At 53.3% G+C, this 25,232-nt stretch overlaps 1 long non-coding RNA gene across 1 annotated transcript; it reads left to right on the top strand.

The window, feature by feature from the left end:
- Nucleotides 1–13,768: 13,768 nt before the first annotated feature.
- LOC103675553 lies at nucleotides 13,769–24,246 on the top strand. The gene is made up of 4 exons (XR_005837970.1): nucleotides 13,769–15,219; nucleotides 15,560–18,285; nucleotides 20,849–21,190; nucleotides 23,354–24,246. It is a non-coding gene; the product is annotated as an uncharacterized LOC103675553 (long non-coding RNA).
- The last annotated feature ends 986 nt before the right edge of the window (nucleotides 24,247–25,232 follow it).

The following is a 25,232-nucleotide window of genomic DNA, read 5'->3' as shown; positions in this document are numbered from 1 at the left end:
CCCTGAGCTGGTGATAGATGAATTTCTGGAGCAGCGGATGGCATTTCAAGTGAAATGTTTATAGGAAACGAGTGTGATTTAAACAACGTCTTGGCCGATAAACACCAGCCAGACGGGGGAAGAGGGCAAGGCGAGGGGTAGAGGAATCAAAGGCCCGGAGGCCCCCAGTGTTAAGTAGCTGTCCGAGGCTCTGCTCAAACACGCACACCAGCTTTGGTCTTAACATGTTTTTAAGAGCTGGTTATGATTTCCTTGAGGGCAGCTCAGACGAAGACTAGAGAAGAGCCCCCCAGCTGAGCGCCTTCAATAACTGTCCATCACATCCTCTTTAAAGACAGCAGCCTCCTCCCCTCGGCTCCGGGAGCCCGCAACCGGGGACGCTGCCAGGCTGCCCTGCTCTCAGCCTGTTCCTCGGCAGCACTGGGCTGTCTGCCCCCGAGGGGGCCCTGCCCTGGGTGCTGGGACAGGTCCTGGGACAGGAATGGAGCCCCCGCCCCCCACCAGGGAGCTCTCAGTTGTCAAGGAAAGAGAAAATACCCAACCTAGAAAAAAAGAGAGAACATGACGAGAGCAAAGGGACGGAAGCCGAGGAAGCTCTAGAGAACGGTCACCCAGGTCACCCAGTCCAGAATCCAGGCTCTCGTCCCCACATCCGCTGCTGCCACCTGGTCCGAGCCACTTGCCTCTCAGGTGCACTTGGGCAATAACCTTTCCACAAGTCTCCCTGCGTCTTCCCTTGCCCCATGCAAACCATTCCCAATACAGAAGGCAGAAGGACCATTTAAAACTTAAGTCTTAGCATGTCTTTCCTCCCTGCTTCACTCAGAGTGAATGAAGATCAAACTCATTAAGACAGCGTATAAGGCTGTGCATCATCTGTCCTCTCGTTGTCTCTGTCATCCTCTCCCAGGCTCCTTGCTCACTCCGCTACAGTCACACTGGCCTCTAGGCTCCACAAACTTGCCAGACATGCACCTGCCCCGGGGCCTTTGCACCAGCTGTTTCCAGCACTTGGAATACTCTTCCCCAGAATATCTGTGGGGCTTATTTACCCCTTCACCTCTAAGTCTTTGTTCAAATACTATACTCTGAATGAGTATGCTGACGACATACTTAAAATTGCAGACATCTCAGGGCGCCTGTGTGGCTCAGTTGGTTAAGTGACTGACTCTTGGTTTCAGCGTAGGTCATGATCTCTGGGTCTGAAGATTGACCCTCTATGCTGGGTTCCGTGCTCAGTGGGGAGTCTGCTTGCCCTCTCCCTGTTCTTCTGCCCCTCCCCCCAGCTGGCACACTCTCTTTCTCTAAAATAAATAAATGAATCTTAAATAAATAAATAAAATTGCAGACTTGCCCACCATTCTGATGCTTCCTTCCCTGATCTGCTTTTTTCTATAATCCTTACCACCTTCTAATATACAGTATAGTTTACTTATTTAATAAATATATTGTTTATTATCTGTCTCTTGCTGCTAGAACGTAAACTCCACAAGGGCAGTGTCTTTCTGTGGTCACTGAAGCATCCCAAGAACCTGGAATAGCGCTCGATACTAATTGCTTAATGAGTAAATGCAAAGGATGAGAGGTTAACCAGGGGAGAGTTTGGAGAGGACGGGGGAGGCCATTCCAGGCGTGGGGTTAACTTGCGCCTTATCTCGCTACAGGCCACGTGTGAGAATCTGCGAGTCAAGGCGACAGGCCCACATGCAGGCTTGGGCTAGGGCATCACCAAATAGGGGGATTCATTGTCAAAGGGACTGGCCTGGATTCACCCCCTGACTCTGGTAGAGGACTTGGCTTTAGGCTCAGGTTTAGCGCGAAGCGGTTGGAAATGAGGGCTGGACCAGGAATTCAGAGCCTTCAAGGTGGGGAGAGGAGGACTGATTGTGTATGCAGGGCACGGGAGGGAACCAAGTCCGCCTCCACTGAGAGCAGAATAAAAAGTCCTGGGCTGCCCCCAGAGTAGAAGGCATTGGAGAGAGGCATCGAGAAAGACTTCCCAACGGCCACACGGGTCGTAGAGGGAAGGTGCGGAGCCCTGTGCGCTGGAGATCCCGAGCAGGACCTCAGCCAGGCTAACGCTGAGGGCCCGGTGGGTCTGTGAGACCCTGGGATGGGAGCGCCTTGGGCAGCTTCTGGCCTCTGTCTGGCCTCGCCCCGCCCCGTTCCTGCGGGGCTTCTGAGCTCCTAGGACAAGCAGCCCTCTCACCAGGGTGGGAGGGGACACGGACAGTACTTGGTACCCCAGAGCCCCACCGGCCCAGGTGTGTCCCTTCACCACTCCTCCCAAAAACCTCAGTGCTCAGCTCAGCTTCGTGGTGACTTCAGGGGACAAGCTGGGAGAAGTAGAAAATCTCTTTGGAGGCTGATACGAGATAGTGGTTAGTGGGGTTATAATGAAGAGAGGAGCCAGGTGGCCTGGGAGTCCTGAGGACGGGAGGGAGACTTACTTGTCACTGTACAACTTTTGGTGCCCTTTGAGTTTTCGACCATGTACATGTATTTCCTATTCAAAAAACATAAGATATTAAAATCAGACAAAACCAACAACAGTCATAACAACAAAGAATAGATCCAGGGAAGCGGGAACCCGACGCCCGCAGTCGCTACCCTGAGGACAATGACCTGGCCCTTCTGGCCCGTATGCATCCTCCTCCTTATCTGGGATCTTCATTCGGTTCAGAGAGGGGTGTGGCAGCATTTAGAGGCTAGCAAAGGTCTGAGGCCAAGTGTCCAGACTCACAGCGTCGGCCTTCTCTCCTGGTCCTCAGTGCTCTGCTCCCCTTGACCTGCCCGTGTTATTTGCAGGCCTGGGTAGATGCTCAAATCACCCTTCAAAGAGGCATCTTAAAAGGTGCATCGTCTTAAATGTCGTCTTTCTCAGAGAGTCTCATCTTTACGGAGTTCTCTGTCCACCCCACCTGCCCCCATGTATATCTGATAGGTTATTTCCTCCCTTCCTGCCTCCCTCCTCTCCACCTCCATCGAGCACCAAAGAGGCTCTCCACTGCAATTTGGCCCTGCCCCTGACAAGACATGTGACCTTGAGCAAGTCATTTAACCTTTCAGTGCCTCTGTTTCTTCATCTATAATCGAGGATCGTGACCTTCCTCCCATGGCTCTTCATTCATCCATTTGTACAACAAGCATGTATGCTGTGCCAAGTGCCAAACCCAGCACGGAGATCACATGGGACGATGTACATGGAGTTAGTACAGAGACACGGAGAGTTATTGCCAAGGCCTCCTCCCCTGGATACTCTGCTAGGCTGGGCGCTCCACCCCCTCATCCACATGCCCTTGGAAGAATTTCTTGTCTACTCGCAACCTCTCAGTTTCCAGCACCGCTCCTGACATCTTCCTCTGGATACAGTGTCAGGGGCTGCAGAGAGCCAGGCTTTTCCACTAGACTAGATCCTAAGGCCATCACTTTGCCTGCAAGAAGGAATAAATGCCGAAATTTGTCTGTGGGTCTCTGATCTGGAACTTCACGAGTGTCTTGCCCTCAGATCCCTGAGAATCTGTTCATGTCCTGCTCTGCTCATGTCTCTCCCTCCCTGAGCCCCACACCATTCTGGGGACTGGCACAGAGGCTAAGATTCTGGGATTGGAAACTCATATTTTCCTCCCTCTAAATAGAACCTTGGCTGTGTATGAAAGCTGGTCCTGGGGGCGCCTGGGTAGCACAGTAGTTAAGAGTCTGACTTTGGGGGCGCCTGGGTGGCACAGCGGTTAAGCGCCTGCCTTCGGCTCAGGGCGTGATCCTGGCGTTCCGGGATCGAGCCCCACATCAGGCTCCTCCGCTATGAGCCTGCTTCTTCCTCTCCCACTCCCCCTGCTTGTGTTCCCTCTCTCGCTGGCTGTCTCTATCTCTGTCAAATAAATAAATAAAATCTTTAAAAAAAAAAAAAAGAGTCTGACTTTGGCTCAGGGCGTGATCCCGGCGTTCCCAGATCGAGTCCCACATCGGGCTCCTCCGCTGGGAGCCTGCTTCTTCTCCCACTCCCCTGCTGTGTTCCCTCTCTCGCTGGCTGTCTCTCTGTCACATAAATAAATAAAATCTTTTTTTAAAAAAAAGAAAGCTGGTCCCTTTTTCTTCTTCTTCTTCTTCTTTTTTTTAAGATTGATTTATTTATTTGAGAGAGAGAACGAGTGGGAGGGGCAGAGAGAGAGGGAGAAAGAATCTCAAGCTGACTCCATGCTGAGCGCGGAGCCCGAGGTGGGGCTCTATCTCATGACCCTGAGATCACACCCTGAGCCAAAACCAGGAGACGGACGCTTCACCAACTGCACCCCCCAGGCGCTCCTGCTCCCTTCTTTAAAACCACCGCCACAACCTCAGAGCATATAGGAGCCTGTTTCATCTAGAGGAAAGAGAAGTTTCCGGAGCCCTGGGAGGGAGGCTGTCCCACTCCCTGCCTGGGACCAAGGGCTGGGCGAGTACCACTGGGTGGGAGGGGTGTTTGTAGAAAAGATGCACGGCTTCGGCCTTGGTCATGACAAAATCCCAAGTCAAGTCCAAGCGATGATGATGGGCAATGGGGAAGGAGGGACCGAGTTTAGACATAAGGAGGCACCGAGTTTAGACATAAGGAGGCACTCCCTGTGTGTTGGGGAACAGGCTTAAGGAGAGAGGTTGTAGGGGATTAGAGGGTACCACTCAGCTCTCCCAGAGGCAGGAGGAAGGAGATGATCTGGTGGCAAAGGACTTGGGGATTCCATGATGCTGGCAGGGACTGGGGGCAGCCAGAGAGGTGTCAGTTCATCTGTGTCCAGAGCGCGAACCCCCTGGACAGGGACAAGGTTCTCTGGAACTGCTGACATGCGGCACAAAGCCTCACACAGGGCACTGGAGAATCTGGCTGAAGAGGACAAGTCCTTCCCTGGAAGATGGTGCCAGCTCCACCCTCCTGGTGTCCTCAGGTGGGCCGCGGCTTTAGAGTGCCAGCAAAAGAATGATTCCAGGCTGTGGAGCAGGGACGCTTCATGTACAAACCTCAGTCCCGCCGCCAGCTTGCTCTGATCACACTGTAGTGGGGGGGGGGGGGTTGCCCATCCCCAGAAGACTGACTGAGGAGGCAATACGGGCCTGGCTTTCAGGTCTAGCTTGTGGGCCATGGGAGGCAGAACAAGTTGGCCAAACTTGAAGGCACCTGTCTCCGCTCTTGGGGAGTCCCGTGGAAAGTGAAGGAGGGGTTTCTTCCATGGAGCTGCCCCGTGGCCCAGGGTGGGGGCAGCACAGCAGAGGGCAAGGGGAGTTGAGTGGCCAGAAGAAGTGGGGTTCCCCGAAGCCCCCCTGAACTCCTCTGGAGGCTCAGACCCCCTCCCCCAGTCCAGGAAAGACTGCGGCTTCCAGAGGGCTGGGTGCCCCGGGGGCCAGCACAGAGCAGACACTCAACGCCCAAGTTGACTGAATAAATGAGCCCGGAAGCCAAACACTAAGCCAGCTGGCAGCTGAAATGGCTCTTGGATGATGGCTTCCCCTGTCTGGGCCTCAGTTTCTCCCAGTGTAAAGTGAGGGGGCTGCACTAGCTTATCTCTAAGGTTCCCTCCAACCCGTTTGGTTGCTCTCCTCTGTATCTGCCAAATTCTCTCCTCTTGCATCTCTCTTTTCTTCCGCCCCCGAACCCTTCTCTCCCAAGCACCCCGGTTCTCCGCAACCCCTGTTCAGCGCCCCCCACCTCACGCCAGCCCACTTGCTCCTGTTTCCCCCTTCACAGGTGTTTCTCTTTCTGCTTCTGGCCGGTCCGCCCCGCACGCCTCCGGCCCCCTGCCCGGGGCCTCGCGGGTGGGGTTTCCGGCCCCGCCCCTCACCGGACGCGGCGCCCCCCTCGGCGCCCTTGGACGCCAGGGCGGGGGCTGGGAGGGGGGAGCGTCCCAGAGCAGCCCCGGGCCTCCGCAGGTCCCCGCCCCGCGGTGGTGCCGCAGCGCGCCCTCGCCGCTCGCTAATGCGATCTGGAGAGACCCCGGCGGGCGGCGGGCAGTCTGGGCCGAGCGTCCCGGGCGGCGCTGATGGATGGTCCCCTGACAGTAATCGCGGAATGAGGACGCGCTGGCGACGCTCTCGCCCGAGGCCCCTTTGGTCGGCGAGCCCGGGAGTCCCCTCCCTCCACAGCGCTGCCCCAACCCAGCCGGCTTTGGGGAGGCCTGAGGCCTCGGGGTCAGGACTGAGGCGGGGGCTTCCCGTGCCCTCTCTCCCTCGGACACCTCGGTTTCTGTTCTGCAATCATCCTTGGATCCCCCACGGCAACTGCGATTCCGAGCAAGCTAGTCGCTCGTCTCCTCGGGCCTCAGTTTCCCCTTCCGTATAATGGGAAACAATGGTCTAAGCCCGGATGGAGAGTGTTCGCAGCCAAGGCGAAAATACCGAGGTTTGATTACCCTCTCCCTTAAACTGAAATCGATTTTCACTTCTTCACAGTGCTCAGAATAACCCGGGCTAAGGTACCAAGCTGAGGGACAGCTGGGTGGATATCCAGACCAGAATATATGTTTATGCACGGACGCGTGTCATAGTGCTTTGGGAGATGGCAATGTCAGCGTGGCTTAGGCGTCTTTAAAAAGAGGCCCAGGGCAGCCGGCCGGGTATTTCTCCAGGGAGCTGACCGCCTCCAGCAGCACTCCTCCTCCGCTCTGCTGAGGCCCGCCTACCCGCCTAAGCCTCATTCCCCATCCCATCTTGGGATCCCCCTCAGCCCAGCGCTAGGCTGGCTCAGGGCTGCGAGGAGCGGCTCCTTCTTGGGGAAGTATTCTCGGACAATTTCCCAAGCCCCTCACCCACTTCCGGGGGACACAGAGTTCTAAGGCTTCTCCACTCCTCCGCCCCAAGGGATCCCGTTGGGGCGCTGGCCCTGCAAAGGGGCCACGGGCAAGGATCCAGAGCCAATTACAATTCTGAGAGCACACCCAGACGCCTCCTCACTCCCTTTTAACCTTTCTCTCTCGTCAGAAGCCAAATTGAGTTAGTCTTGAGTTTTGATTTAATTCCCCAAATGGAGTCATAATCTGTTTAGTGTCCTTTTTCCCAAGTCCTGGGTACTGAAGTGTATGTGGGGGGAGGGGGAGTTAATGAGAGAGTTGCTCTGTGGCCTGTGGAGAACCCTGACACACACTTAACCTCCCCACACCACCCAAGGGCAGGAGCCACCCCGGCCTGAGAGTCCCTGGTGGTGTAACGGTGATGGTGATGGGGATGCCGACTGGTATTTAGTGGGCGCCAGTCTTGAGCTGGGCTCTGGACATGCATTTCTCACAGTGACCTTGCAGGCAGGTACCCTGCATATATCCAATTTACAGATGTAGAAACTGAGCCTTCGGGCAATTTAAGTAGCTGACGCTGCGACCACAGCTAGAGAGGAAATGGCGGAGCCGAACTACGGTCAGTGCTCTTCACCACGTAGCTGGGGAACCCGGCAAGATTCTGAGCTTCCACAGGCCCCAGCCCCCTGGTCTGCACAACACAAACCATAAATAGGGATGATAGTACACTCCTTTCAGAGGGCCGTTCTGGTGATTAAATGAGATAGGCATTCATCATATTCACAGTAGCACTGAATTGCTTTAGTGCCCCAAACACTGGGGTGGAGCAGAGCAAGGGAAGGGGTGCAAGGCAATGGGGTGACTATTTATTAAAAATTGTTCCCGCTGATAATAATAGTTAGCATGCACTGGGGAACGTGCTGGGCCCAGGCAATCCTCCAAGGGAAAGACTGCTATGCCTGTTTCGCAGATGAGGAAACTGAGTTTCCGAGAAGTGAAGTAAATTGCCTTAAGCCAACCAGTTAATAGACAGCAAAGCAGCACTTATATTCAAGCCGTGGGCCCTTGGACTCCAAAGCCTGCTGCTCCCAGTGCCCCCGGGGTCACCAGAGACTGGCCCCTCCTGGCCGAGGTCGGGGCTGAGGCCAACAAGCCCACGTCACACATTCTACCACCTGAGACCTGATTTTCTCCAGGTGAGCAATGTTTCCTTAAACATTGAACAGGAGGAAAGTAAATAAAGAAGCAGATGAGACAGTCTCTGCCTCCCCCAGAGCCAATGTGGAGCCTCCCTTCCCTCCCTCTCCTCACTCCCCTGTTTCCTCCGTGCTCAAGTTTGTGGTCATTAAATAGAAGAGGAGAAAGTTTGAACCAGGCATGAAATATTTATCAGTTAATTACAATATGCAGATTCTGTTCCTGGGGGTGATTTATCTTTTTGGAAATATAGGAAAAGATCCTGGAAACTTGTATCCTAATTGCTTGGCCTATTATTGTAGCAACCAGGTAGAAATTCCATTTACTATGTAACTACAAATTTTCCCACTAGCTGCCTCTGCCACTGTCACTGGTGGTCTGGGACCATAGGCTGTTCTGAGGAGAGAGGGGCCTCTGAGACGTCAGTTTGTCCGTGCCCCTCTTTCCTCTTGGGGTGGCCCCTTTCAAAATCCTAGCAATGGCAAGAAATGGAAAAGATGAGTCTCTCAAATTTGGAGGTGTCCAGAGAAGCCAATCCTAAGTGACAGTCCCCCCACTGAAGCCAGGCGGGCTGCGGCTGAGGGAGCATCCACACTGCGAAGCAGCTCCCTGCTGAACACCCTTCCTTCCTGCACAAGAGAACGGCCCTGCGGCCGCCTCCCACCCCCAGCTCACCTCCTCGGGCCCATACTTCACCCCCAGGCCGCACATTAGCATCACCTGCGAGTTTTGACACCTCCAGATGCCTGGGCACCACTCCTCCAGACCAACCAAGTTAGAACCTCTGGAGGTGGGATCCAGACATCAGTGTTTTTTAAAGTTCTCCAGGGGGTTCCAACGTGCAGCAAAAGATGAGACTCCCCCAAGCCCCCCCACGCCCCCCAGGGCTAACAGAAGAGTAGGCTGCCTGGTAAAGGGGCCCTGCTTATCTGCAAGGCTATGTAACTTTTATCCCTCCCTTTCAGGTGGTGGAGGGGGCAATCCCTTCGCTTTTATTGGAATCTGAAGAGCATCCTTTATTCTCCTTACGAGAAGCTTCTACTATTAATAACTACCATTTATCAAGCCCCTGCTGAATGCTCGGATCTATGCAAATAAAATTTAATCTGATCTACACAACAACTCTATAAGGTCAGTGGGGATGTCCATTTTACGGATGGCTCAGAGAGGCTAAGTAATCTGCCCAAGGTTGTACAAACTAGCAAGTGACAGATCTGGATTTGAATTCCAAGCCCGTGGTTTTAACCACTGGGCTACACTGCCTCTCAGCTTCTCCAGGCTGGAAGGGAAGTGCTTCAGAGCTAGGGTGGGAAGGGCCTCAGGGACATCTTGGGGAGGGGAAGGACAAGAGAAATAAGGAGAAGGATACATGTGGATGGACCATGGAGGGAAGAGGGTGGTGGGTGGGAGAGATGGCAGAGGGGTGTGGGGAGGACATGAGGTACCTGGAGGAGGGTGTGGAGAGGGAACAGGCAGTGGCGAAACTGGGGAATGGGGTTCAGGAGTGGGAGCTGGCAGTCAGAAGGTCCAGAAAGGTGAGGAGTGCCCACCAAGGACTGGGTAGCTGGAGAGGGGGAGGGACCTTGTGTCGGAGGAGGAGTCTTTGTGTAGCACGCAGCAGTGAGGAATGCCCGCCATGAATACTAAGGGCAAGAAGAAGAGAAAGGGCCAGAGGGGGCTGGGTGATGTTTAGCTGCTGGGGTGATTAATGGGGGTGAACGGAGGGTGAAACTCAAACCCTTCGAACGGAGATGGTGGGGAATGGTTGTCCAAGAACAACAGAGCACTGTTTCATCGAGAAAGCCAATGTCCAGAGGAGGGCCGGGTGGGGAGGTCGCCAGGCACAGTTGCTCCTTCCCTTTTTCCCAAGGTCTCTTTATTTGTCATCAAACAGTAAATTAAAATATGCTCGCCAACTCCAGAGGACTCTCTAGATGGGCTTCCTGCCTGCCTTCTGGCTTGGGGGAGAACAAGGGTGCTGGAACGATTCGGGGGAGAGCAAGAGAGGTTTGGGGTAGAGATGTCTCCATGGACTGCTCCACTGGGGCATGAAGTGGCCATGTGCTGGCTGGGCCGCTGGTTCCCTCTGGACCAGACATGCACTGAGAGAGGCATGGGGGTTGGGTCCCCAAGCGTCCTATGAAAGGTGGCGGTGTTCTTAGAGCAAAATTCTTAGAGTAGACACCGCCTCAGGAAGGGGGGGAGGGGCTTCATTTCCCTGAGGCGGAGTTGGGGGAAGGAGGAGGGAGGGCCCCCGGACTGGGGTGTTGATCTGGGTTTGAGGAATACTAGGGGAAGTAGGAGGTTTGAACCCCCTCCCTCATTTTCTACCTCTGTCTGCCTCTCTCGGGATGCAGCTGTGGGAGCTGCCTCTGCGGGTCAGCATTTTCAGAGGGCAGGGAAGGAGGGAAGAGGGGATGAAGAGAATGTCTCAGCGCAGGGGGAGGTGAGCTGCAGGCAGGGATTCAGATGGAAATTATCTCACAGGATACAATTTTCTCCCTCTCTAGGCCCTTACAGATGTGAAACAACTGACAGATCCCCCTTCCCCGCCCCCAAACATCGCAGAGTCTGGAGTATCTTGAAGCCTTTGCCTCCTCAAGGGAATGGGGTGGGGGGAAAGGGAGGTCAGGAAAAGGAGCCAGGTGTGTACTGGGGGGTCCCCAGAGGGCTGAGGGACACCAGCATCTTCTAGGGCAGGGAAAGGCAGAGGGCCCACCCCTGATGCCAGATCACTTGGGTTCTTGCTCCTGGAAGTCCTGCTAAGAGGCCTGCACTCCTGTCTCCACCCAGAGCTTGGCCAAGCTGCTTCCCTCACTGGAGTCTCACTAGCAGTCCTCACTCTACCTTTCTAGGAGCCAAACCAGCAAAGCACTTTGAAATCTGCAGTTACTGGGAGGTGGTTTACTGATTGCAAATATTCTGTGGGGGTGCAACATGACTGACTGGTAGTGAGGCAACCGGTCCACACAGAGGCTGAGTTCCAGGGCTGCTTTCCGGAGGATCAGGCCTCAGTTTGCTTATTCCGAGGGCAGGGGCTAACAGAGGCTGCCCTGTGCTTCACAGAGGAGAAGGAAATAAATGAACCCACTGGAGAGCCATGGTCACAATCAACAGTCTTAATTATGAATTAATAATTCATAATTATTCCAGACTTGCAGATAGGCACAAGCCCCCTGAAATTATTTCCCAGGGAGGAATTCAGTTAGAGGGGGTGGGAAGGGGACTTCATTGCAGCCATTACTTCTAGAGGCCCTTAAGTTCATTCTTCTGCTTCCCAACCAGAACATGGAGGAGATTCATTAGCTTCCTTGGCTGATTCCTCCTAACAGCTCTCCCCCACAGGGGGTTCTAAACACAGGGCCAGGCTTCTTCTCTGTTCTTCCTGAGGCCAGAGGGTCATCCCTGCCAAAGAGAACTCAGAACCTGGACTCTGGATTTCTGGGGTCTCTCTGTTCCCTGCCGCCTAGTCTGCGGGGTGCCCTGAGGGAGGAGCTGGCACTGAGTGTCCCATTTTTCTGGTTCTTCTCCCTCTCCCTCCTCCACCCTCCAAGGGATTGCCTAGGAGCTCTCGTAGTGGTGGAAGGCCTTCCAACGTATGGCGGAAGAGACACAGGGAGCACCCATCCTAGTGTGGATGCCGTTGGTTCCAGAATCTGGATTTGAGGGGCTGACTCTGACTTCCTGAGAAATCCTCTACATGGCATCGGTCTTGGTGATGGGGTCTATACAGGGCTAAGCAGGCATGCCCAACACCAGACCCAGCTCTCTGCTGTTCTCCTCCCCACCACCCATAACCCCAAATTCCCACCTCAGTGGATTTTTAAATATCTTAAAGGAACCTCAAAGAGCCAGTCGCATCCTCACAGCTCCAGGTGATCTCCTTTTCTCTCTTAGGGAATCTGAAAAGGAGGAGAGATTCTTGTTCCTCCAAATACTCACTATCGTAGACCACAAAGGGGCCTTATCTTCTGGCCATTGAGAGATCTTTGACCACCATCTCTGCTGTGGAGCCACTTTCTTCAAAATGCTGGAAGGAAGAAGGAGCGAGTGGCCAGTGGCTAGGGGGATGTGGCATTAGAAAGAACTTCCGGTCCCAGTTCTGTGGTTTTCCCATCAGCCTCAGCAGTTGCGTCAAATCGGCCTGTCTGGCGACATCTCAGGATGAAGGGAGTTGGAACAATTGGGACCTAAGCTCTCTTCCCAACCTGTGGGCACGAGGGTGCAGTTGGAAGCCTGGACCAGGCAGCGGCTGGGCACCTACTGCCGTGGGGGCCGCACAGCCGCCCTGCCCTCCAGGCTCCTTCCCCGAACGCTCTTTCGGTCTCACGAGGAGGACCAGTTAGGTGTGATCCAAATTACCCAGATAATTAATTGTGGAAGCACGACTTGTGTGTTTTAGAATGCAGCTCCTTTGGCCTCCGGAGATCCTCAAAGCCCTTCCCGAGCGCCTCCTATTCTGTACTCGCCTCCCCAACATACTCCCGAATCTAGCTAGGAACAGACCCTAAAGTAGGGGACACACTTCCCTGATCTACCGCTCTCCCCCACCTGCAACTCCTGACCCTCCCCCCAAATTCTCTCTCTTCTGAGTCTCCGCTCTTCGCTTCAAAAAAAAAAAACCGAAGAAGAAGGAATTTTCAATAGTCCCACTTGTCAAGCGAAGACCATCTTTTAACCTTCAACAGCAGCGAAAGCCGTGTGAACTCTCGGTGAACCAAGATTGAAGTCATAAATCACGCGTACAAAGGCGGCTGCGGAGGCCGGCGCGGGCTGCTGCACCTTTAACGCTTTCTGGGGCTGACAGGCGGCGGCCCCGCGAAAGTTCACAGCGCCCGGGGAGCCCGCCCCGCCCCCGCCCCCGCCCCCGCCCGGCCCGGCCCGGCCCGCGCTCGCCGAGCCCGGAGGCCCCGAGCTGCTCCCGCGCAGGGGGGCGGGGGGCGTGCTCTGTCCCGCCGCCCGCTCGCCGCTGCAGCCCGGCGCCCCCGCCCGCCCCTCGCTGTATTTAAATAGGCAACGGGGTCCACACGGACACAGCAATTTAGCTTGTCTTTGGCATTTTCTACAGAACCCCAAGAGATGGACCCTCCACTCTCCCTTTTCTCTCTAGAACCCGCATCTTTCATCTCTGTCTATGCGGGCCCGATTCTACAGATCCTCGGGGTTCCAATGGGATCGGAGTCGCTGGAACCAGGAACACCTGGCTGAAAGATGCCATGCAATTAGGGCTTTCTTCCTCTTGCTCTTTCTTTTTAACCTTTTCTTTTCCTTTTCTCCCCCCTTCTCTTAAAAAATATTTTGCTTTAGAGTTTATGTATTTGTCTATTGATCAGAGGGCTAGAATCAGCCTCCTCCACGGCGGTGGGGTAGCTGGGGTGGGGAAAAGGCCCAGCTTTCGGCCCCTTGCAGAAATCTCCAGCTTCCCGCGCCCGCCGGCCTCGCTTCCTCTCCCTGGCCTTCGGCCTCCTCCTCGTCCTCGGATCGGTTTGGTTTTGTTTTTCCCTCCCCCCACCGTCTCCTCTTCGGTTTAATTAAAGTTTAGCGACTTCGCTTGCCTTTTCTCTCCTTTCTCTTCGAAAGCGGAAACCAGGCGGCCCAGGCGGCCGCAGCACAGTCCCTGCCCGCCGCCGGCAGGGCCTCCCCCTCGCCCGCCTCCCTCGCCCGCCGCCGCCGGCCTCCCGGACTGGTCCCCAGCCCCTCCACCATCCGGCAGGTGTGCGGGCCGCTGGCCCGGGGGACCTGAGCGGCCCGGGCTGCGGTAGAGGTGTCTCGTCGTCCCCTAAACCCACCCCCAGACTTGCTCCAGAAAGTTTGTGGGGTGGGTACACCCCGACTCAGGCAACGCGCTCCCCCAAACCCATGGCTGACTAATATGATATGACAAAAGCCGGTGATGGATTTGGTATATGTTAATTCGCAATGCCCTTTCCTCCAGAATTTAACTATAAGTTAATACACACCGGAAACCACGCGCATACACGCTCGTTAATGGGCTTAGGTATTAGCGAGTCCTAACGATGCATACAAATGTGCTCTGCGCTCTGTAGGCCCCTCAAGATTTATGGGCCTTGAGCTCTCTGAAGCTGTAAACAAGGAGAAAAAAAAGAGAAGGAGAGAGAGAGACTGGGGGAAAGAGACAGAGGCCTGGCTCACCCCTCCAGATTGTGGGAGAGAAGGGATCTCTGCAAGTGGGTTCTTATGTATTTTGCTTTCGTTGCAGGCTCGGTGTGTGTGGGTTTTGGCGTGAGGCTGGGGCTGGGGCTGGGGCGCTGGTTGGGCCTGGATGCTGGTGTGAGCGGGCAGTGTGCTGTGTGCGTGCTGGAGCGGACCCCAGGAATTGCTGTGCAGGGGTCTGGATCTGGCAGGCGTCTGTGGGCATATACCTATGCGTGTGCTAGGTGTGTGTGTGTACGTGCGTGCATGTGTGACAAGCAGGCCTCCCTCTGGGCCTGGCTGCTGTCCCCTGAACCCGGCGAACAAATCTCTAACAACAATCATAGTAACAATAAATAATAAATAACAATAAAACAGTAGTTAACAGTCCCTCCCTAGCAGGATAACAATAAAATGCAAGAGGAGATTAGTTTGAGGAGGGGCCAGGGGGAAGGAGTCGGGATCACAGCAACCGAGGGGAAGACAAGGGAGGACGGGAGGAAGTTAGCTTCTTCCTATGCCCTTGGGGGGCTGGGTTTGGGAACCCCCTCTCCAGACAAGGTCCTCCGGCCAGAGGAGGAGAGGGAGAGCCCGGAGGCCGCTCTTTCCTGCTTCTTTTTCTCTGGCTTTTGCTTTGTGCGATCAGGGGAGGGATCCCACATATGGGGGTGATTAGGGGCTTTGGGGAGTCTCTGGAGCCCCTGTTTTGAAGAGGAGGGCAAGCAAACAGGGTCAGGCGGGGTGGGGGGCCAGAGATGGATGAGGTGATGGCCAGAGCCGGGGTCCTGGCCACCCGGGCAACAGAGGTGCCCAGGAAAACGCGCCGCTGGGTATAGACGGAAGCAGAGAAACGTTTATGGCCGCCCGAGAGAGGGGAGAGCAAGGCCGGGGTTTCCGGTAGGCCCAGGGAAAGTTCCCTTTCTAGGGGCTTTTCAAATACACAAACAAACAAAACAACAACAACCAAAAAAAAAAAAAAAAAAAAAAAAGGAGGAGAAGGAGGGGTGGAGGCGCGCTGAATATTCCTTCGCGGGCTTAGAGCGAGCGGATTGCATAAAGGAAGAGAAGACCGCGATCCCGGATCCTTCCACGTCCACCTCGTTCTCTCCAGGTACAATTTTCTGATAATCGTGTTAATGTATTTACTGCGGCGCGGGCGGGGGGAGAGCCAGACGCGTGGGGACAGGACACTCGCCGAGGAGAAAGCCGCCCCACGGTTTCGGGTCGAACGAAATAGCCCCCTTTAAAACAACTGTACCAAAAGGAAAAGGAAGAGGAAAAAAGACAGAAAGAAAAGAAAGAAAGAAATCAAAGAGTAAATATAAAAACACAAATTGACCAACTTTTTAAAAGAGAAAGAAAAGGAAAGAAAATGACCATAGCAAACAAGCGTGAGAACTTTTAAAAGATTTAAGCCACAAACCTTTTCAGAGGTTTTGATTCTTTTTCAGCAGCCGCTGCCCCATCTGGGCGGAAAGGGACGGAGAACTACACTTCGCACGAGTCACTTTAAGGCCGGTGCACACACAAAGATTCAAAGGGAACCCGGGCGGCCTGCCTGTGAACCACACGCGAGGGGGCCTGTGATAAGCGGTCGGACGAAGTACATAACATAAGATACAACCGGCCCGAGCGCGGGGCGCAGGGCGAGCGCCCAGAGCCCAGATCTCGGGTTCCAGGCGGCTGGCGAGCGAGGCAGCTGCCCCGGGCGATGGGGTGCCGGGCGGGCCGGCCTCGGCCTCGGCCTCAACTCCCCAGCCGGTCCCCGCCCGCAGCCCCCTTCTCCCCAGCGTCCGTGCCCCTGCTGCCCTCGCCGCGCTCTGATGCCTGGTCGGGCTTCCCTTGTGCGAGGATTTGGGGCCTAAGAAGAGGCAAAATGACTCAAGCCGGACTCTCCGTTTCTCTCCCCTAGGCCTCTCCACTTGCCCCAGCTCTCAGCCACCCGGAGACCGACCCGGTGGGGGCTTCTGGACTGCCCCCCATCCACTCCTGTGTGGTTTCCCAAAGGCTCACGGCCTCCAGCCCTCCTTGGAGGGGGGCATATCCGTGCCCAGACCGCTCTGCCCCCTGTCATAGGCGAGCGTGCTCACTGCGGGAGTATCTTGAAGAAAGAGAAGAAGGCAGGCCGGCTGAGAGCTGTGTTTACGTCTAGTTCTCCTGCTCTGTTCACATCTGGAGACTTTATTTATGACCCCCACTATAACTCTCTCTGTTTGGAGGCACTGGTGGCTCTATTGACAGACTGATGTCTAGAAAATATTGCTCTATCTCTAACCACACCTCAATGTGCTGTGCTTGTATTTACAGATTGATGCTTGAGAAAAGTACAATTATTTCCATTGTATTTGTGCGTATACAATAGTTATAGAAGCAGGTTTATATATGAGGAAATATACGACTCTCTTATCGCCATGGAGTTTTATGGACATTTGATATCCTGACAGATTTATGTCTCCGAGCAGCTATATAGATAATGTATATCGCTGGAATTATGTACCGGGAGATATATACTTATTGATTGTGATATAGGGTACTTAGAGCATTCGCTTAGAGCCGTATATGGCTAGGGAGATATTTCTATGTTATTATCACTCTATATAGGCATATCTATTTATAACTACATAGTTATAAAAATAGACATGAGTACTTATAGTCCTATATGTACGTGCTGCTATCTCTCTAGAGTTATAGACACTTGTGAATGTAACTCTGCAGAGGTATCTGTATGCATATAAGGGGGTAATTACCTTGTGATGTGTGTGTATTGGGGCTTAGGCCAGTCTATCTCTGTGCAGACGTATTTATATGTAGGAGCTGAGAGAGACTTGTTCACGGAAATATTTCCAGAGAACCGGCTGAAAAGCGGGATCTGGCCATCTAGGAAATCCGCTAGCACAGTTCTTTACTTGTGGAGGGACGGAGTTACCAAAGGGTAAGCAGGACATAAGAAGCCTCAAGGAGAGGAGGCGAATGGAAGGTGCTTGGGGCGTGGCTGGAACAGACAGGCCGGAAAGGGGTAAACACGGGGCACCCGCAGGAAGATGGGAAGATGGGGGACTGGTTTTGTGAGGGGCAGGTGCAGATGGTCACTGGGTCTCATGGAAGGGGAGGTGGTGAACAGTGCTACCACGTGGGGATCTGCTCCAGCTCTCCACTGAGGGAGCGGAGCCTCAGTTGGGCTTTAGTGCACCAAAGGTCAGCTGCCACCTAGCCCCTTCCGCATTCTTGGTGCGTTGCTCTTGAACCTAGTTTCAGGGTCTCAAAGAGTAGGCTACAGAGGTGAGGAAGTTTGGGGACAGGGCCGGGAGGGGGGTGCACTCTCACCGCCGCTGCTCTCTGGCAATAGGGCCAGGAAAGCCAGGTAATGTGGCCAAATAAAACTTGCTTTCACCTGGGCGTCCTGTGCCCCTGGGGAGCTGTGTGGTAGGAGCCTGGTGGATTGAGGGGTGAATTCTCAAGTGTTGGGCTTATTCTGATGGGAGCTTCAGGAGGCCTTCCTCAGCCCCCCTTCTCAGAGGCCGGGGTCTCATGAGCCTAATTCTGCTCCACCGGGCCATTCCTTCCCTGTTGCTCCCCAACTTGGGGTTCTCTCCCCTCTGGGTACAGAAGGCTATACCTTCCAGCTCCCTAACAGCACCGCCCTGGGCCTTTATGGGAGAATTTGACTTTAATAAGTGGGGAACATGGATCGGCACCTCTAGATCTCATCACGCCCCCCCACACACACACCTACCTGGCTCTCCCACCAGCCTCCTTCCAGGCATCACTGGGCCCAGGCTCCACAATTCTTCCCCCGCCACCAACCATCCCAGAGGAAAAGACATTTTTTTCCTGGCCCTAGTTCTTTTCTTTCTTTCTTTCTTTCTTTCTTTCTTTCTTTCTTTCTTTCTTTCTTTCTTTCTTTCTTTCTTTCTTCTTTCTTTTTTTTCTTTCAACCAGGGAAGCACAGACCTCTTTGCTCAATGCTTATTTTGCGGGGGTTTCCCTGCACTCTGTGTCACCGGCCGGTCAGGCTTCCAAGATCTCTAGGATGCTGGGAAGGGAGTGAAGACCCCTGGGCTGGGGTTAAATGCCAAGTGCCACCCTGCACACATGCCTGCCCACGGGCTTGGAGCTTCTCCAGGACAGGGACGCTGCTGCCTGGCACAGAGGTCTAGCCTGATACACGCTTGTGGAGGTGAGCTGAATGGCGATCAGAGCAACAGCTTCTAGCAAAGGCGGCCTCCCCTTCTGCGGCCACCGCTGCGGGCTAGCCGGCACCTGGGCGCCCTGGCAGGAGCCAGGCCCAGGACCCACAGTGGCTGGAGGCCGCGGGCTCTGGCGGGGCCAGTGGTTAGTGCCCAGCGGAGAGCGGCCCGAGTTGAGATGGGGGAGTGAGGGGTGGAATGAGGCACAGAGCCAGGCTCTGCCTCCCCAGAGGGCCTCGGCCCCCCACCCCAGCCTCCTGGCTCCCCAGACCCCCCGAGTATATGAAAACTAAACCAGAGCCAGGCCCTGGGCTGGGAAGGAGCTGCCTGTCAGCCTGAGGGGCCCAAAGAGGAACCACCGCTTGGTCCATTAAGAAATACATAAATAAAACAAAAATAAATCAGCATGAGACGGCCACCCTGGCGGAAGGAAAGGCCTTGTTATGCCTCAGCCGGGCTCCAGGGATATTACCAAATGCATCAGAATGACTGAGTTTAATAAGAAAATTTTTTAACTTTAAAAAGCTTACACATTTTCTGATTCAGTAATATCTCCTAATCAGGTTGAGTCACATAGGTCTTTTTAAAATTGTCATCATTCCCTGTAGATCTGGTCCCTGTAGAGTAGGTCCCAGAGTTTGGGGACAGGCAGGTCACTAGCAGTGAACGGGGTGAGACAGGCAGTTTCTCTATCCGGTGAGGGTCTTGGTCTGCGGGGAAGGCTTGGCCTTCCCTCTCCCACCAGGCTTGGAGCGGGGAAGACTCTCCCAGATTTGATTCCTTTTTTCCATAAGAGTCTTTAGGGGCAATCTGCTCTGTGTCTGGGTGAGGATCCAAGGTCCAGAGAGGGGGCTAAGTTAAACCTGGAGCCTCATTTCTAGTCCCCCAAACTCTGACAGTTTCCTCCGAAGACACCCCCACCCATCCGTCCCCAGAATATCTAATGTCCACAGAGATGGTGGGTGCTTTCCCTAAAGAAATGCTGAGAGGGAGAACGGGGGGGGGGGCCAGCATTTACATGTATTTGCCTAAGCAGGACTCTGGGCAGGTGTCTGGGCTCTGGCCAGGATGGGGGTGGGGTGGGGGTAACTGCTATAAACCCCAGAACCTGTGGGTTCAGGTAATGATTGTCCTTGGCCAAAAGACAGGAAATGGAGAAACCCTGACCATACATCATTGATCCTAAAGAGACCTGGGTCCCTTTATGTGGACTGTAATGGCTCTTAGCTGTTTCTGGGTCCCAAACCCCCTTTGAGAAGCAGACAAAAACAATCTGCCCTCTCCCCAGCAAAACGTACATACACACGGTGTTGTTGATGGGTGCTGGGATGATGCGGAGCCCAGGAAGCCCGAGACCCCTGGGTTGAGTATCCCTAGTTTGGGTATTTCCCCCTTTTCTCTGTGACCCATCTCCGATTGTCTCCCTTTGCTTTGGCCGTCCCTGAGGGCCTTTGCTGAGGAGTCGGGCAGTTCTTCTCTGCCCTTCTCCTTCTTTCCTCTGCTAGAGCAGACACCAGGCAGAGGCCTTGCTTGGACTGAGGTCCTGATCTGCTCTCCTGCAGAAACCGGGAGAGTGGCTGTTCCCTGAGGCCTGGTCTACGTTGCCCTGCTACTCCACCCATCTCTGGGGGTGGGGGAGGAGACTGGGGGCATATTGGCAGCGTGTAGGCCTGGCTGTAGGGGGACCAATTCCCATCTCTAGTGCAAACTTGGATGCAAGGAGCAAGTTGCAATTGCTATAATAATAGTCATAATAATAACAATAATAATTTATTTAGCATATCATTAGATGTGTATTTACTGTCTTCCCTCTGCTTTTTTACAAGTGTCTCCTAAGGAATTCTCACAACACCCGGGGGAAACAATAATAAGCTAATTACTACCCTTCGGCTCCCCCTCCTCCTCCCATCCACAGAGTCGCCCTCTCGGAGCATTGACACAGCCCCTCCCTGTGTTTACACCTGTTTAGCACAGTCCCCCCTTCCCCATTTCTCCTCTCCCATTCACAGTTTTTTTCCATCCCTGTTAAGGAAGTTTCCCCATCATTTGGAGGAGGAAAGGTTGGGGAGGAGAGTAGCTGAGCCCCAGAGAGTTCTGGGTATTAATACTGTTTCCCTGACATTACAACAATGATGAGGATGATTCGGGAGGAACCAAACTCTTACTTCTCTGATTGCTCTTTTGGGGGCAGAAATTGCCTGCAAGAGGGTTTAGAGGCAGACGGGTTAGAGAGGGGACAGGTGCCGCCATGATGCCGCCACATCGGAGTCAAGGGCAGGAGTGTGGCGGGTCCTGCCAATGTAACATCCATACCGGGGGCTCTTACGTTGCTCAGGCCAGACCTTAGAGATGCCAGGCCTTGGAGATCCCCTTGGCCTCTTTCGGCAATGAAAAAAGAGAAGAAAAGAAGGAAGGCAGACGTGTGCCTGTGTGTGTATATGTATATATAGAAATTTACAGATGCATAGATATTCACACACATTTTTTTCCTGAATGAATAATCATGATGATGGTTATACTTTTTAAAATAGTCATTTCTTTCCACTTTTAAAGAAAAATCCGTATCTTCTCAGAGATGATAATGAAAACACAAACCAGACGCATGTTTTCGGATGACAGATTCTAAGTGGTCGCTTGGACCACCGAAAGAGGCCCCTGGAGTCCCAGTGATCTGCTGAGCCTGCTCGTAGTTGCTCATTTCCTCAGCCCCACCCAGGGCAGAGAACTGCAGCCGATGTCGTGACAGGTTTGCTCACAGACGAGCCGGCCTGTCCTGGAGATCGGGATGTTGCTGCTCAGAGGACCCACACCCTGAGGTCGCTCTCCACCCCTCTGCCCAAGTACACCGTCCCTCCTGGGAAGAAGCCAATCTAGGCCGGAGAACAGAAGAGCCAGGTAGAGTCAATCTAAAGATGAACTGAATATAAAGAGTCAGTATAAAGTGTGAGCGTTGCATCTGCTTCTTAGCTCTCTAAACCGTAGTTGGCCTAGTTGACATTTTTGGTGGGTCCCATAAACCATTTGGTGTCTTTTCCTCTTTCTATAATCCTCATGCTTTTCTGTTGCCCACACTCTCCGCTGTCTGCCTCTGGCCCTTTCACGTCCCCAGGCCTATCAAAATGTATTTGTCTGGAGTGCCACTCCGGTCTCTACTGGGTAACAGCCAGATTGCCAGATTAGGGAACCACCAGTGTGTGGACATGGACCTTCTCCTGGGAGACTGCGCTTTTTGGGGTAGGTCTTCGGGAGCCACTGCCCAGATGGAAGGAAAGAGCCATGATGATGGAATTTCGGGCAGCATGATATAAATTTATGTGAGGGGAGTTTATGATTTTTCTTAATCCCTATCATGGAGGCAGCCATCCAACCTGTCTGTGGATAAGGCTATCCTCACCCCCAACTAAGGTTTCCAGGCTGCTTAGAGGAGTCCAGAGCATGTTGTGCACCTTTTATGACCAGATCTTGAGAGATAAAATTAAGTTGGAAAGAAACTAGAGTCATCCAGGTAAAAAGAACATTATGCACAAATTGTTTAGATGTGGGCTTCTGATTTGTTCTGAACGTGGTGGTCATTCATTCCATGACTTAGTTCCAATTTAGGGATAGTGTCTTGAAGCCCCCTCAATACTCATAACTATAATAGCTTCTGTTTCTAGAAGATGACTATACGCCAGGTGCTTTATTCTAAATTTGATGAGGAAATGTAATCTCAGAAAGGTGAATTCACCCGCCCAAGGTCACAAAGCGGGGTCTGGATTCAGTTTTCCTGGCAGCCCCTGTGGTCTCTCCCATAATGACTTGGAATCCACCCCTTCCCCGAGACGAAATACTTCCATAGTTCACGCCTCTGGGTTCTAGGGGAGTGCTTCAGGCAGAGTCTCGCTTTCTCACAAGGGTCAGCCAACAGGAAACTGAGGAGTATCTCGAGATTAATCTTCAGAACCCCTCACTCCCGGAGCATCCCCCACCAAGCGCCGCCTTTCCGGTTCTATCCCTGCTTGATAAAGTATCCCAGCGGTGCTTTTGTATTTGAAAGGATGTGATCTGCGGAGGACTGCTCTTAACACCGAGTGCTCTAATGGTGGGACTTGCAGCATTTCAGTGGCAAGATAATTGGGGAGGGGGACTTAGAGTCTTCCCAGGGGCTTTAAACTGCATCACTGATCCTGCATCTCATTATCCATTAACTTCAGATGAAAGCTATAACATTGGATCCCTTTATTCTGATATTTGAAACTAAGCAGATAGGGGGCTAATTTCTCTGCTTTTACCTGACTGCTGGCATCAGGCAGATACCCTCCCGTGGTCCTGCCCCGTCTAGTCTTGGCCTCCCTCCCCTCAGGGGCAGGTCCCTCAGGGAAACAGCTCCCCACAGTGTGCCTGCAGGGGCCCTGTGGAAAAGGTTGAGTTGTCAAATGAGGAGACACCACAGCTAACACCCCCTCTCCCCCACCCCCCACCAACTCTGGAATGAAGATGGAGAGTTTTCTGTGCCTGGTTTGGTTCACGGAGACACATAGTCCATCATTTGATTTTCTACAAAGAGTATTCCTTCCCTGCCCCCCAGCATCCTCTAGTTTTTGCTCAGAGCTGGAAGGATCTTAGTGATGACCTAATCGAACCACTTTAGTGTGAAGGAAGGGAAATTGAGGCTCAGACAGAGGCCAGGATCCAGGTATTTTGACCCCCAGGCCACGCGGCATCTGGCTCTCTTTGCACTTCAGCTGGACACTTCTTAGCTTGCTCCCTCTAATTCCCAGGGTCCAAGCTGGCTTTCCCGGGCAGAGAGCACAGGCACCAAGGACCATCATGATGATGCAGGCCCTCCTGTCCGGTCGCGGCCGCTTTGGGCCACAGGCTACGTCATACCCACACCGTGCTCCATAATCCCACTAGAGCCCCCCTGTGATTTCTGTGAAGTCAGAGGGCCTCTCTGTTCTCCCTGTTCCTGCACGACTCCCTAGAGCTGGCCGGGGGCCTGGAGAGGGGCTGAAGGTCTCAGGCGGAGAGAAAAGGGGTAAGCACAACTTTCTTACCTCTGGTTTCCCTCCCTTCCAGCCTGCTATGAGGAAAGAGGCTGTCCTGGAGAGAGAAGTTTCCTTAATATGCTGTCAAGCCTTCCCCAAGCTTCAAAGGAAAAACTCCTGTCTTACTGTCTAATTCTGAGGACTGAAGGTCAGGGAAGGGAGATGAGCTGAATCAGCCTGAGGAATGCTGATTATACGTAAGAAAGAACTTGCCTGTCCTGAGAGTCTTCAGACAACTGTCAACTCTGAATGCACCAGGTAGATTCTCATCCCCCCCACCCCCCGATATGGTCAAGTTAACCTCACAGGTTTCCTTCCAGGCCAAAGATTCTAGCTACTTTTCCCAGTATTTCGTGGTCTGTGTAATCCTAGATTCTTCAGGCAGTGCTCACGCACGTTCCCATGGGCCTTGGCCCTGGGAAGCATGTTTAAATCTCCTGTTGGCCCTAAAAAATTTCCCCATCCCTAAGAAACAAAATTGAACCAATTCAGGAACAAAATCTACCAGATCTCTTGTCTGATGTGGCCACAACAGCACTGGACTGGGAGTCCAGAGTCTTGGTGTCCGTTATGGGCTGGATTATGTTCCTCCCCAAATTCATATGTTGACATCCTAACCCCCAGTACCACAGAAGGTGACCCTATTTAGAGAGAGGGCCTTTGAAGAGGTAACTGAGGTAACGTGCGGTCATACGGGTTGGCCCTAATCCAGTCTGACTGGTCTACTTGTAAGAAGAGGAGATTAGGACACAGACAGGAAAGACTACGTGAAGCCAAGACCATATGAAGCAGACCATCTACAAGCGGAGGGAGAGAGACCCCCAAAGAAACCAAGCCTGCGCGCCCGCGTGGCTCAGTCTGTTAAGTGTCTACCTTCAGCTCAGGTCATGATCCCAGAGTCCTGGGATCGAGCCCCACATCGGGCTCCCTGCTCAGCGGGGAGTCTGCCCTCCCTCTGCCTCCGCCTCTCCCCTGGCTTGCGCGCACGTGCTCTGTCTCTCTCGCTTGCTCTCTCAAATAAGTAAATAAAATTAAAAATAAAAAAAAGAGAAAGAAACCAACCCTGTCAACACCTTGATCTTGGACTCCTAGACCTGCTGAACTTTGAAAAAATAAATTTCTATTGTGTAAGCTACCTGGTCTGCGGCACTTTATTCTGGCGTCCCTAGCAAACTCATATAGTATCTAAGTATGTCTTGGCCATTTATTTGCTGGGTGATCTTGGACATTTAAAACTGTCCAAGCCTCAGTTTCCACGTGAGCTCAAAGGTCCCTTCGATACCTAACATCCTGTGATCCCATGTAAAGGGAAAGCCCTGGTTATGCTACACGATTTTTACTTTCTTGTCAGTGATGTTGGATGTAAATGGGCACAGTTCTAGGTACATGTCCTCATCTAATCACACACACAGCCCTGCACCACGGCCCTGGCTTTCCAAAACTGCATAGTCCCTAAATGCCAGCGCCGACTCAGCTCTCAATGCGGATGTATTCGGGTCCCCTGACTCCGACGCTGTGGCTGTGGCTATGTTGCATCTCACAAAAATTGCTTGAAATGAGGACATTTGAGTCAGTTGACTGGTTCTGGTGAACATAGTGCCAAATAGCCCCACTGCTTTATCTCTACTTAACTTATGGATTTTATTTTTAAATTGCCAGATTCTGGCCACCCTTTTTGAATCAGAATCACTCTGCGGCCATGCAAGGCCTCGCCAACCACTGTCTGACCCTCTCAGCAGCATCGCCTTTATTCTTTGAAGGGGTTGGTAAGTCGTCAAACCCAGACGACTGACGCAGCCTCCCTCAGGCCCACAGAAAGCACTCTCGGGCCAGGTCTGTAAGATGCCAAAGCACCCACTTGGGTTAGCCAATTGAGAGAAAAATCAGTCCACCTATACCCGTAGGACCCC

The sequence above is a fragment of the Ursus maritimus genome, unplaced genomic scaffold (assembly GCF_017311325.1).
Source record: "Ursus maritimus isolate PB19 unplaced genomic scaffold, ASM1731132v1 scaffold_26, whole genome shotgun sequence".
Taxonomy (NCBI): Eukaryota; Metazoa; Chordata; class Mammalia; order Carnivora; family Ursidae; genus Ursus; species Ursus maritimus.
Note: the sequence above shows the minus strand (reverse complement) of the source record. Positions and strands in the feature narration are given on the sequence as shown.